The 11692-nt window shown below is 46.6% G+C and overlaps 2 long non-coding RNA genes across 2 annotated transcripts; both read left to right on the plus strand.

Annotated features, from left to right (window-relative positions):
* The first annotated feature begins 478 nt into the window (after positions 1–478).
* On the plus strand, positions 479–1685 carry LOC127334210 (uncharacterized). The gene is made up of 3 exons (XR_011751026.1): positions 479–1155; positions 1232–1312; positions 1434–1685. It is a non-coding gene; the product is annotated as an uncharacterized lncRNA (long non-coding RNA).
* Positions 1686–4344: 2659 nt separating this feature from the next.
* Positions 4345–4916, plus strand: LOC139835245 (uncharacterized). The gene is made up of 3 exons (XR_011751027.1): positions 4345–4469; positions 4541–4630; positions 4709–4916. It is a non-coding gene; the product is annotated as an uncharacterized lncRNA (long non-coding RNA).
* The last annotated feature ends 6776 nt before the right edge of the window (positions 4917–11692 follow it).

Below are 11692 nucleotides of genomic sequence, written 5' to 3' on the forward strand. Positions count from 1 at the left end.
TGGAAAGTCAATAAATTCTCATCGAAGCATCGAGAAATTGTGCATATAGAAAACTCTGAAGAAAGAAGAAAAAAGGAGACCCATGCCATCATTTTAAAATCATTTCTATTTAGTAGTATAAGTTTCTCGATTAGGATAATTAATTAGGTCGTTATGGTCGGACTCTATTGTGGATCTATGACCATATTCTCCATAGGTCCCTCTTAGATCTTCTTTCTCCAATCTTGGAATAGGGAAGAAGGAGATATTCACGGCTACTAGCGATTCATTATGGGGCAGCTCATGATCTTTATATTGATCTATTATCCACCTCCACGTCTATTTTTTATTAGCTAAACGGGTTATCGGATGAAACTCGGTGATCACATGGGTAGGTGAGCACGCGCTTCCTATCCGACACGTGCGTTTGTTCTGCCGTTAGTGTGCGTATATGTGATGATGCGGAAACGAGAGCGTGTTGTTCTAAAAATAAAGCGATTCGTTTTTTATTTACTTTCCTCTTTCAACAGATGTAGTGGTCCAACGTGGGAGCATGGTCGCCGCCCACGCCACCATCCACTCCGCCGCTGCTCATCCCAGCTCAAACCCCTTCCTCCATCTTATTCTTCTATGCTTCTCCGCCATGGCGCCACGGACATCGATGGACATATCAACTTAGAGCTCAACGAACGAATTAATTGGGGAGATATCGATGAAAGGTAAGTTCAAGATCTAATCCGGCCAAGCTCGTCTCTCCCGTCGCCTCCGCTCGGACGTCGCGCCTCCAGCCGGCAGCTGCAAGCCGGACAGCCAGCAATCACGGTTTAGGATTTAGGTGCGAGATCAAATCCTCCCCAGGCTCTTCCTCTTGTGGTGTTTGATACATTTTCTAGCTCCGCCCCTGGCGAGAGATCGACTAGGTGGTGTTTGATACATTGATGTGAATTCTTCCGTCGGAGATTTGTCCCCGTCCGCTACTCTGCTGCCGAAAGACGTAATAGATTGAGACAGAGATTTGTCCCCGTCCGCTACTCTTCCTTGCTTGACCTGCACTTCTGAACTTTTGCTCGAACTGTCCCAACAGAGATTGGGCTGGGCTTTACTGGGTTTGGAGTTCTCTTCTCGTTTCTTGGGATCATCATGCTGTTTGACAAGGGCTTCCTGGCAATGGGGAATGTAAGTATCATCCTCATGGTTTTACTTACACTTCACTGCAGCCTGCTCCTTTCTAATATCACCATGTCGTTGTCAGATTCTCTGCGCGTCTGGTGTTATACTAACCATTGGGCTGAACTCAACCGTACAGTTCTTCACGAAGCCTAAGAATCACAAGGTCCTGTACATGTAACCATGCAAGCTCATTCATCTATCCAAACTGTTAAGTTCCAATTCAGTTATGAGCTGACAAGATTCACCTGAACGTCTGATTGTTTCTTCTGCAAAATTCACTGAAGGTGCTACTACTAAATAGCTTTTTTCGGAGCTACGGATCTTGAGGGGGTGAAGGCCATGCTGGAGTCCTGGAAAGCCGCCGAGGAAATTTCCTCGTCGCTTCTGCCGGTTTCGGCTGGCGCGTTGAGCTCGGGAGCGGCCAATGGGAGGTAGACGCTGGTGGTGAGCCTAGAGAGTGGGACGGCGCAGGGGCTGAGTCCCTGCGGTGGAGCGCGGAGGTGTGGAACCTCTGTAAATTGGAGAGCTCAAGTGGACGGCCGACAGGGTGGGCGGGGAGGGGCCGCGCCGGCGGCTGGAGGAGCTGCGGTGTGGCGACGGAATCCAGACAAGATTTGGCACGGCGCGGGGGCAGAGGTCAGGTGCGACGCGGCGACGAAATCCGGGCTCGTCGGGCGTGGGGGACAGGGGCTCGCCTGTGGCTCTTGCCGCTCGGTGGAGAATCGATCCCAGCCGCCGCGCTGAACACTTGGAGGCGGCGGGGCTGGATGTACCACCTACCGTTGCCATGCCTCATCTCTGTTCTTCATCGCGAGCGAGGCGGGGAAGGCCTCCAACTCGTCTCCAACTCGTCTCCATCTCGCCTCGCGGGCGGAATTGAGCCTGTCGTGCTCGACGGTGGAGGGAGGAGCACGAGGAGTTGGGGAGGCGATTTACACAAAAATAACCCAAAAGTGAAAGAAAAGCATAGAATGACCCTCCGGCGAAACTATTTCACCAATCTAACCCTTTTGTGTGGCGCCCCTCCCACGGGCGCCACACATGCCCATGTGGCTCCCCTCCTGCCGGCGCCACTGACCCAGCCGACGTGGCCCCCTCGCCGCTGAGCTGGTGCGCCCATCCAACGTGGCAGCATGTGTGGCGCCCCTCCCAACGGTGCCACACATGCACTTGTAATCCCCCAAAACATACTGTGAGACAATTCCTCTGGGACTTAGCCGTTTTGCGAGGCTCGATGTGTGGCGCCGATGCCACGGGCGCCACACTAGCATGTGTGGCACCGATGCCACGGGCGCCACACATCCACTTAAGTGTGGCGCCCGCGCCCAGCCCGACCCTTCTTTCTTCTTTCTCTTCCTCTCTCCTTCTCCTCCCCAACCGCCGCCGCCGCACGCCTCCCCTTCGCCCCCCCACCAAATCAACCAAGGAATCATCAGATCTATCCGGCCAACTCCTTCCTCCTCCATTCCTCAAGGTATTCCCCTTCGATTCCCTCCGATTCATCCAATAGTGTTGGTGGATTTGGTAGATTTGGGTATGAACCCTAGATTTGGTAGATTTCTTGGATTTGGATATGTAGAAATTTATGTTGGTGGAATCTACATTGTAGTATATGTGTTTGAACCAAAGATTTGTTGGAACCCTAGATATGAAATTTTACATGTATGTGTTGAAATCCTATGTATGTATGTGTTGAAATGTTGGTTGTGTTTGAACCAAAGATGTTTGAAATGGCTATGTATGTGTTGAAATGGGTATGTATGTGTTGAATGTGTATGTGTAGGAACCCTAGATATGTTAGTGGATTTGGATATGAACCCTAGATTTGTTCAAATTCTATATATGTATGTGTTGAAATGTCTAATATTTGCCTACCAAATGCATTCAAATGTGTTACATATGCCTAGTATTCTTGATGGAATAACTCATATTTGTTAGGAATGTATGTGTGATGGCTTATTTGGATATATTCTCATGTATGTGTTGCTCATATTTGGTATGAATGGCTCATAATATGTTGTATGTGTTGCTCATACATGTAGGATGGTGTGGCTTCTGGATGAAGAGTACGACAGGGTGCACCGGGCTGTTCATATGACGGAGAAGGGAACGGATCTTCAACCTTTGAAGATTCGTTACCATGGCACAGCGGATATACCGTATGACGAGAGGTACACGGAGTTCATCCGGCCTACCGGTCTTCTCCCGTTCATATCCCTTGTAAGCCGTGGGGGGCCACTCATGAACCCCTCGGCAGTCACCGCCCTTGTCGACCGGTGGAGGCCGGAGACTCACACCTTCCACTTGAGGGCCGGCGAGATGGCCCCTACTCTCCAGGATGTTTCCATGATCCTTGGACTACCTATTCAGGGCGAGCCACTGTGTATGAACACAGCTTCTGATGGGTGGCGCGAGCGAATGCAGTGCTTATTGGCATGGCTCCTCCGCGCCACCGTAACCAAAGAACAGAGCTCCCGCCGGCGCGTCTTTCGAATGGATCAGGACTAACTTTGGAGAATGCCCGGAAGAGGCCGACGAGGACACTCGGAGGACGTACGCCCGCGTGTACTTATGGTACATGATTTCGAGGACTCTCTTTCCTGACAGTGGGGGGAAGCTGGCCCATTGGTGTTGGCTGAAGGCGCTTACGGTGTTGGATAACCGTTGGAGTTGGGGAACAGCGGCACTTGCCTACCTCTACCGGCAGGTGATGATTTGCTCTATGTACTATTTTCCTATAGTAGTGTGCTAGACAAAGTACTAACCAAAAGTCTTATGTGCGTAGTTGGACGAAGCTTGTCGCAGGTCTGGGAGCGGCGGTATTGGTGGATGCATGCTCCTACTTTCCGTATGGAGCTGGGACCGCCTATCAGTTGGGCGGCCTATGGTACTCAACGAGAGGCCATGGCCTCATTACCCTCACTTTCCTGATCGGGAGCCCACTTGGGCATACCTTTGGGACAATGTCTCGGAGATGTCGGGCGATCCAAAGATCATGTACATGCTGTACACTGCGGAGTTGGACACTCTTACCGCTGAGCAGGTAACCGATCACTCTTTTGCAATCCTAGTTTTCATTGATTCTACTGACATGTTCTAAATTCTGAGATATTTGTATTGCTTCCGAGCTGAACTTCGTGGTATTCTATTCTCTCACTAACTAGTACATCATCTACATTGCCATGTGGTCGCTTCAATTGTGTATGCTATGTTTGTCACAGCGGAAGGAGATTGAAAAAACAGCTGAGGAGTGCGAGGTTATGTGGGAGCAGAGCGGGACAGATGACAAGCCTGTCGGACCGTTGCGGTATTTCATTAAGGTATGATCACCAACTTTGAATGTACGCTACTATGATGTGGTGGATTTGTAACCATGAACGGGATGACGCAGAACACTGCACGAAAGATGCGGCGGTTAGCCAGCTTGCTAGGTTGCCGGGAAGCCGAAATCGCTACATCTTCCTCTTCAGAAGAGCGGGAGGTATGGACTATTTTGTTGCTGTCAAACATGTTCTTCCTAATTTCAACTTTGTAATCTCATGTGTTCGTGTTTGTGAAGATTCCTGAGGACGAGCTAATTCTGAGTCAAGCCATACTTCCAAAGCGTACCTCGAAGCAAGCCCCACGGTCAGCTTACCAGTTGAAGCCAAGGGGCAAGGGTCCAAACCGGTACACTCCGGAAGATTATGTCAACCGAGGAAAGAAGGTTGTCACTGAGGAGGATGAGGGGCCGCGGCGGAGATCAGCTTTGTCGAGGATGAGGAACGACGAGCCGTTCTCTTCAGAGGAGGAGGAGGAGGAGGAGGAGCAGGAGCAGCAGGAGCAGCAGCAGGAGCAGCCACGGCAGCGGACGAAGAGGATGGCCATCCGGAAGCAGCCCGCGAGGACGGCACGTCGAGGACGCTACTAGGATGTGCTACACGTTGTTGTGAACTCTATATTCATAAGTATCGATTTGTGAACCCTATGTCATTTCGAACCATGGTGTGTAATGCTACTTGTTGTTTGAATCTACGTGCTACAATGTGACCTATGAAGTGTTATATGTGTATGTCATGAATTTGCTACTTGTTGTGTCCAATGTTGTACTCGTAACTGTTGGAGTTTGGTAGGATTTTTCATGTTTTTAACACAAGTCAATGTGTGGCGCCCTTCCCACTGGCGCCACAAATGCTAGTGTGGCGCCCGTGGCTTCGGCGCCACACATGACAACTTATATGAACTACTGGGTCGAAAACATCCAGGGGCTCCGGACGATAAGTCCTTAGCCGTTTTCGCGAGCCTCTATGTGTGGCGCCCGTGGCATCGGCGCCACACATGCTAGTGTGGCGTCCGTGGCATCGGCGCCACACATCGAGCCTCGCAAAACGGCTAATTCCCAGAGGAATTGTCTCACAGTATGTTTTGGGGGATTACAAGTGCATGTGTGGCGCCGTTGGGAGGGGCGCCACACATGCTGCCACGTCGGATGGGCGCACCAGCTCAGCGGCGAGGGGGCCACGTCGGCTGGGTCAGTGGCGCCGGCAGGAGGGGAGCCACATGGGCATGTGTGGCGCCCGTGGGAGGGGCGCCACACAAAAGGGTTAGATTGGTGAAATAGTTTCGCCGGAGGGTCATTCTGTGCTTTTCTTTCACTTTTGGGTTATTTTTGTGTAAATCGCTAGTTGGGGATGGGGATGGGAGGATTTGGATTGGGATTTGATGGCCGTTTAATTTCCGTTAGCATCTACTCGCGGAGAGCGAATCTAAAAGCAAATCCAACGGTATCTAGGGGGTGCGTACGTACCCCCTGAACACCAAATCCACTCTCAACGGATTATATCATGGGCTCAAAAAAACGGATACGAATTTGACCGAAACACACGATTTTCATAGGTATCACTTTTCACGATACCTAAAAGGTGGAATAGGGAGTTTTTAACTATTTCCTATAGGAGAATGGTTTAAATTACTTTGGGAAATGGATTCCTATGTCAAACTATATCTGTTGCATTAAATAAGAAAAGAAATTAACATAAGTGGAAGACACAGAATGGTAGTGAATAGAGAGAAAGATTCTTCTGATTTTCTTATTCTTGAAAATATTCTATCTATCTCCTAGACGTTGTGGAGAATTCATAATTTTCACGTATTTCAATTATCATACCAATTGGAAAGTTACAAAAGAAGACGCATCATTTTGCAATGGAAACACCATATAAAACTCTACATAATTTTGAAATCCGGCGACTATCTTAATACATATGCAAAAAAAAGTTTCTTTATTGGCCCACCATTGATTAGAAGATTTAGCTTGTATGAATCTCTATTGGTTTGGTATGAATAATGACAATCATGTCAGTATGTTTTTCTAAAGGAATATGGTAGGGAAAGCTCCTACATTGATTTATTTAAAAATAATATGAACCCAATTCTGCATCCATAGGGACTTTAACCTGGATGACTGGGTTGTACATCCACTTTCCTAACCAAGTAAGCTAGGCTCACTTCTTTCAGTATGTTAAAGATATAGATGTATCCACAGTTCATTTAGAGTTACTTAATAGCCTATTTTCTTATATCGATCAAATTTCTATCCCGTGAAATTCTCGAACCGAAAGATGGATCCATATGATGTGTTTCATTTTGCTAAATGATATCATTTCAATGGTGTATTAATTCCATAAATTGGATGTAACAACTAACAATAAATAATCATTAAAAAATTATAATATTTTAGATAGAAGAAATGTTTCTTCTATCTAAAATATTAGAAATAATGTACTCTTCTATTCAAAATCTAATTTGCATCGATAAAATACATTCAAATTCGAGCAGTAGATGAATAATTGCAAATTTTTGTGTGTACGAGATCAGAATAATTTCAAAATATCTAACATAACTATTTTTTCTGATCAGAAAATATATAAAAAAGAAAGGAGGTATTTTTTTGTATTTATTGTTAAAGAAGAAAACGGAGTTCTGTTGGATTTCAATTATTCAGTTTCATTATTAAAATGCAGAGACTTGCTTCACATTTGAAATTAAATTAAAAAATCATCATAAAGAGGTCTACGAATACTTTTGGGAAGCTTATTTGGTAAAGAAAATCAGTCAGTTGAATAGGAGTAATTTAATCATTCCATTTTTTCTTATTTACTTAGTAGTTTTAGATTTTGCATTTTGACAAGCCTGGTTTTGAGGAATTTGTGGAATAATATCTCATCCTCTTCCGACATTCGGTCGCACCTCAATCGGCCAGAGAAACGCCCCAGCTACTAGCAGCTTGCTCGCCACATCTCTTTCTATCTATCCTATCTACCCGCCATGCGCGCGTACTAGGTCGACGTGGTGCCCAGTGTTCGGTTTGGAAGCATGCGTGGCTTTGGCGCCCCACTTGCTACGGCCTGGTCTTGATTTGCAGCTGTTTGTGCTCGAGCTCCAAGGAGAATGAAGCAGCAGGGCGAGAGCGAGAGACTGACGACTAAAAAAGGGAGCTAAAAGGGACATTCCGATGACTCGTCTCTGTCGTCTTAACTCCTCGGGTTCACCGCTCGGCCGGGTGTCCGACGAACGTAGATGACAGGGGACCCGATGGCGAATAGGGTCCTCCACTTCATTCACAATTTGGCTCCACCTTGACGATCGAGATGGGTTTCTTTTGATTTTCTGCCCCGTCTATGCGATGCATTTGGCATGGGCATAGGATTCAGAATTTCAGAGGCTGCATGCAAGGATCAAGGATGGTCTCTCCTACTCTCATGTGCTTTCTGCATGTACACCACGGCCGACTGATACGAATCGCTGCCTGCAAATTACCTACTTTTCTCCGGTTTTCTACAAGAGAATCCTGTGCATGTTTCAATTGTACTACTTGTTCAGTAAGTCTCTTATTTCGTCAACACACTCGCATAACTAGCATTCTTGTTCCTGTGATGTGGTGGGTGGGTTTCCTTCAGCTAGTACTTTTATCGAGAGCGTCTTAGGCACAGCCAGGGAAATCTGCCCGTGCTAAATTCCATAGGAAACTTCCGAATTGGTGATTTCATGTTCAGTGAAGAGTGGAACGACGGGATAAAACTGTGGTTGTGCACTAGACCAAAGAGTTTTTTCCCCTAGCTAATAAACTAGGGTTTCTGTCCTCCGGCGGCTCGCTTCCGCTGAGAGTCTTGGGTGATCCGATCCGATCGCCGCATCCTCAGGCGATCTTTGATCTTGCAACTGCGATGGAGGAGACAGCGGGATCATCTAGCTCGGTGACTGGAGGAAAGGAGGAGACAAGCTTCTGGAGAGATTGAATCTCCATGAAGAGGCAGAAGAAGGTTTCGTTTGGGAAGATGAGGCGCCGGATCCTCAGATGAAGGTGATGTGGCTCGCAGTGGCCAAAGTCCATACAGATAGGGATTTTAGCCCTAGCGCTCTGTACGCCAACATGAGCTCGGCCTGGAACCCGGCGAAAGAAGTGGTCTGGAGGAAGTTGGAAGACAACCTGTTCTCGATTCAATTTGGGTGCCTCGCAGATTGGGATAAAGCAATGAACATGAGACCCTAGCTCTTTAGAAACAACTACGCCTTGATGATGGAGGAGTACGATGGGTTCCAAAACCCTAGAACAATAGTGTTGGACAAAATTGGTGTGTGGGCGAGAGTTCTTCAATTGCCTGATAATTACCTAAAGGAAACTGTGACTCGAGGGATGTGTAGACCTGTGGGTGAGGTCATGGAGGTACAGATCAAATTACCGGTTGGTTTTATTGGTGAATTTTCCAGAGTAAGGATTAAGCTAGATGTATCGAACAAGTTGTCTCGATTTGTATCAATAACAAAGGACAAGAAGAAGGACTGGTACCAGCTGAAGTATGAGAAACTACCGCTGTTCTGTGGTGCTTGTGGTTTGCTAGGGCATTGGTTTCAAGAATGCGGAATGGGAGAGCATGATGAGACAAAACTGGAGTGGGGTGATTTCATGCTAGCTGACGGTGGACGTGGTCGGGGTAGAGGATGGGGTAGTGGGCGTGACCCATCTGGAGGAAGAGGAATGAGAGGTGGTCGTGACCAGAGTGGTGGTTGAATACCTATGGGGAGAGGAAGAGTTCGCTCAACTCCTTCTACAGAAAATGCTCTCCAACCTTGGGCTGCGGATCCTGCAAGTAGAGATGAGGAGATGGCTGACATTATAAATGGAAGGAAACACTTTACTCCCGATGGAGCTAGTGTGCGTGGCATGGGGGATTTGGGTAAAAATCCAATGGTGGCTGCTATTATCAATCGGCTAGAACCAGGGAAGCAAATGGTGGTGTTGGGATCTCCTGAGAAGGTCCAATCGGCGACCTCCAAAACGTCCGAGGAAGGGTGAAGAATCACAAAATCAAACTTTATCGGCGACCTCCGAGACGGAGGTTGTCCGGGAGCAATGAAACTCCTAAGCTATAACAGCCGTGGTATTCAAAAAACCGTAGCTGTGACGACGCTTGTGAAAGTTCAGAAGCGCCAAGATGCAGACATTATCTTTCTTATGGAAACTCACTTAGATGATTGGCCAGCTGAGTGTTTAAAAAGGAGATTGAATATGGATCATAAAGAAGTGGTGTGTAGTGATGGTCGAAAGGGGGGTTTACTACTTCTGTGGAAAAAAGAGGTAGTTGTATCTTTACGCCATAAATCAGAGAACTATATTGATGTGTTTATTGGTGTTGGCCAGGAAAACATTTGGAGATTCACGGGGTTTTATGGAGAACCAAGCTGGGAGAAGAAACACTTGTCCTGGGACCGTCTCAGAGATTTGAAGGCAGCCACAATAATGCCCTGGGTGGTCATGGGAGATTTCAACGAAATTCTCTACTCTTTTGAGAAGGAAGGAGGAAGAGCAAGACCAAATAAGTTTGTGTTGGCTTTCTAGGAGGCTCTAATTAATTGTGGGCTATCTGATTTGGGATATACGGGTGACAAATTCACTTGGCATAGAGGTGGTATTAGGGAGAGATTGGACAGAGCAATAGCTTGTGATGATTGGAGAGGTAAATTTTCAGATGCAAAAGTGGAAAATCTGAATTACAGCCGATCGGATCACCGACCTTTGTTGCTTAGCTTTGGAGTGGCTCCAATCTTGGATAGACAGGGGCCAGCTTTGCTCATGATTAAAGCTAGATGGCTCAAAGAAAAGGACTTCCATCAGGTGGTCGCAGATGCATGGGAAGCGTCGTCGCACCAAGCTGATAATGGACTGGCTGATAGGCTCTCGGTGGTGCATGATAATCTTCATCGATGAGACTGGATGATTCTGAAGAAACCGCAGAAAAAGATAAATTTGATCAAAAAAAGTAAAAGAGCTCACTAGAAGCGACTTGACAGAGGAGAACATTGCACGTGAAAAAGAATTGGTGGCCGATTTAGAAAAGCTTCTAGAGCAAGAAGAAACTTACTGGGCCCAGAGGAGTAGGGTAAACTGGTTGAAACTTGGTGATAGAAATACGAGTTATTTTTCATAATTTCGCTTCCAGTAGGAGGGCACGAAATAGAATAAAAGGTCTCCGAGATCAAAGTGGTGCAATGAGGGAAGGAACTGACCAACTAGACCTGATGATCTCAGATTATTTTGCAGGTTTATTTACTACTGAAGTCGATGAGCCGGACCTGGATTTAATTGAGAATGTTGTTCCAAGGGTGAATAGCGAGATGAATGCTGATTTGCTGAAGCCATATACGGCTGAGGAGGTTAAGAAGGCGCTTTTTTCAATTGGAGATATGAAGGCCCCCGGTATAGATGGCTTGCATGCTTTATTTTTCAAAAAGAATGTTGGCACATCTTAGGGGAGAGTTTGACAATGGAAGTTCTGAAGGGAGGTTAATAACTGATAATATCCTTCTGGCCTATGAAGATATACATAAAATCAAAACAAGAAGATGGGTAAAGAAGGTCTTTGTGCGGTGAAATTGGACATGCATAAGTCGTACGATCGTGTGGAGTGGGTGTTTTTGGACCGTATGCTTATGAGGCTGGGTTTTGACAGAGAGTTTGTGGACCTCGTACTAGCTTGTGTAAGATCTGTTAAATATAAAGTGAGGTAGAATGATCAAGAGACAGAGGAGTTTGTCCCCACAAGGGGACTTACACAAGGTGATCCGTTTTCACCTTATTTATTCCTGATTTGTGAGAGGGTCTATCTAGTGCTTTGGCTCATAGAGAGGAGGTTTGTGGCATTGGTGTTCGGGTATGCAGAAATGCACCATCAGTTTCCCATTTATTATTTGCTGATGATTCTCTTATACCGATGAAGGCGAATATGATCAATGCAATGTCATTGAGATAGGTTCTGGATCAATACTGTGCAAGCTCGGGACAATTGGTAAGTGAAGCAAAGTTTAGTATTTTCTTTAGCCCTAATGTGGAGGTGGAAGTGAGAGCTCGGATTTGTGCAGAACTGAATATTATGACAGAGGATATCTCAGATAGGTACCTTGGGCTCCCTTCTATGGTGGGGCTTGACCGAACTGATAGCTTTGTGTACCTTCTGGAAAGGATCATTCAGAGATTAAAAGGATGGAAGGAAAGATTCTTGTCTAT

This window comes from Lolium perenne, chromosome 2 (genome assembly GCF_019359855.2).
Source record: "Lolium perenne isolate Kyuss_39 chromosome 2, Kyuss_2.0, whole genome shotgun sequence".
NCBI classification, from domain to species: Eukaryota; Viridiplantae; Streptophyta; class Magnoliopsida; order Poales; family Poaceae; genus Lolium; species Lolium perenne.